The sequence below is a fragment of the Arachis stenosperma genome, chromosome 10, assembly GCF_014773155.1.
Source record: "Arachis stenosperma cultivar V10309 chromosome 10, arast.V10309.gnm1.PFL2, whole genome shotgun sequence".
NCBI lineage: Eukaryota > Viridiplantae > Streptophyta > Magnoliopsida > Fabales > Fabaceae > Arachis > Arachis stenosperma.
Window position 1 is genome coordinate 85,996,331 of NC_080386.1, and position 2,475 is coordinate 85,998,805.

At 41.9% G+C, this 2,475-nt stretch overlaps 1 non-coding gene across 1 annotated transcript; it reads right to left on the bottom strand.

Annotated features, from left to right (window-relative positions):
• Positions 1 to 226: 226 nt before the first annotated feature.
• LOC130959499 (small nucleolar RNA R71) lies at positions 227 to 334 on the bottom strand. The gene has a single exon (XR_009078575.1). It is a non-coding gene; the product is annotated as a small nucleolar RNA R71 (small nucleolar RNA).
• Between the last annotated feature and the right edge of the window lie 2,141 nt (positions 335 to 2,475).

Below are 2,475 nucleotides of genomic sequence, written 5' to 3' on the forward strand. Positions count from 1 at the left end.
TCCAATGGAAGATCCTCATCAGTTTTTAGCTGAGTTCTTGCAAATCTGTGACACAGTCAAGACTAATGGGGTTGACCCTGAGGTCTATAGACTGATGCTATTCCCTTTTGCTGTAAGAGACAGAGCTAGGATATGGTTGGACTCTCAACCTAAAGAAAGCCTGGACGCTTGGGAAAAGCTAGTCAATGCCTTCTTGGTAAAGTTCTTTCCACCACAAAGATGGAGTAAGCTTAGAGTGGAAGTCCAAACCTTCAGACAGAAGGATGGAGAATCCCTCTATGAAGCTTGGGAAAGATACAAACAATTAATCAGAAAATGTCCTTCTGACATGCTTTCTGAATGGAGCATCATAGGTATTTTCTATGATGGTCTCTCTGAACTATCCAAGATGTCTTTGGATAGCTCTGCTGGAGGATCTCTTCATCTGAAGAAGACGCCTACAGAAGCTCAAGAGCTCATTGAAATGGTTGCAAATAACCAATTCATGTACACTTCTGAGAGAAATCCTGTGAACAATGGGATAAGTCAGAAGAAAGGAGTTCTTGAGATTGACACTCTGAATGCCATTTTGGCTCAGAACAAGATATTGACTCAACAAGTCAATTTGATTTCTCAAAGTCTGTCTGGAATGCAAAATGCACCAAGCAGTACTAAGGAGGCTTCATCTGAGGAAGAAGCTTATGATCCTGAGAACCCTTCAATGGAAGAGGTGAATTACCTAGGAGAACCCTATGGTAACACCTATAATTCTTCATGGAGAAATCACCCAAATCTCTCATGGAAGAATCAAGAGAGACCTCAACAAGGTTTCAATAATAATGGTGGAAGAAACAGGTTTAACAATGGCAAACCTTTTCCATCATCTTCTCAGCAACAGACAGAGAATCCTAAGCAGAATCCCTCTGACTTAGTGATGAGCGGATAATTTGTATGCTTTTTGGCATTGTTTTTAGTATGTTTTTAGTATGATCTAGTTAGTTTTTAGTATATTTTTATTAGTTTTTAGTTAAAATTCACTTTTCTGGACTTTACTATGAGTTTGTGTGTTTTTCTGTGATTTCAGGTATTTTCTGGCTGAAATTGAGGGACCTGAGCAAAAATCTGATTCAGAGACTGAAAAGGACTGCAGATGCTGTTGGATTCTGACCTCCCTGCACTCGAAGTGGATTTTCTGGAGCTACAGAAGCCCAATTGGCGCGCTCTCAACGGCGTTGGAAAGTAGACATCCTGGTCTTTCCAGCAATATATGATAGTCCATACTTTGCCCAAGATTTGATGGCCCAAACCGGCGTTCAAAGTCACCTACAGAAATTCCAGCGTTAAACGCCGGAACTGGCACCTAAATGGGAGTTAAACGCCCAAACTGGCATAAAAGCTGGCGTTTAACTCCAAGACAAGTCTCTACACGAAAATGCTTCATTGCTCAGCCCAAGCACACACCAAGTGGGCCCGGAAGTGGATTTTTATGTCATTTACTCATCTCTGTACACCCTAGGCTACTAGTTTTATATAAGTAGGACCTTTTACTATTGTATTTTGTACACATCTTGGTAGCTATCTTCTAATTTTATGCTATCTTAGATCATTTGGGAGGCTGGCCATTCGGCCATGCCTAGACCTTGTTCTTATGTATTTCAACGGTGGAGTTTCTACACACCATAGATTAAGGTGTGGAGCTCTGCTGTACCTCGAGTATTAATGCAATTACTATTGTTCTTCTATTCAATTCCACTTGTTCTTTTACCAAGATATCACTTGTTCTTCAACTTGATGAAGGTGATGATTGACACTCATTATCATTCTCACCTATGAACAAGGTGACTGACAACCATTCTTGTTCTACAAGCATTCGAGGCTTGGTGAATATCTCTTGGATTCTTTAATCGGAGTCTTCGTGGTATAGGCAAGAACTGATGGCGGCATTCAAGAGAATCCGGAAGGTCTAACCTTGTCTGTGGTATTCTGAGTAGGATTCAATGATTCGATGACTGTGACGTGCTTCAAACCTGTAACCTACTGGGCGTTAGTGACAGACGCAAAAGAGTGATTCTATTCCGGTAGGGGAGGGAACCACACCGGTGATTGGCCACACTGTGACAGAGTGCGTGCATTAGCTTTCACTGCGAGGATGGGAGGTAGCCACTGACAACGGTGAAACCCTATACGAGCTTGCCATGGAAAGGAGTAAGAAGGATTGGATGGAGACATTAGGAAAGCAGAGAGACGGAAGGGAAGGCATCTTCATACACTTGTCTGAAGCTCTTACACCAATGATATACATAAGTATCCCTATCTTTATCTTTTATGTTATTTTCGTTCATCACTATACCCATTTGAGTCTGCCTGACTGAGATTTACAAGATGACCATAGCTTGCTTCATACCACCAATCTCCGTGGGATCGACCCTTACTCGCGTAAGGTTTATTACTTGGACGACCCAGTGCACTTGCTGGTTAGTTGTGCGAAGTTGTGTT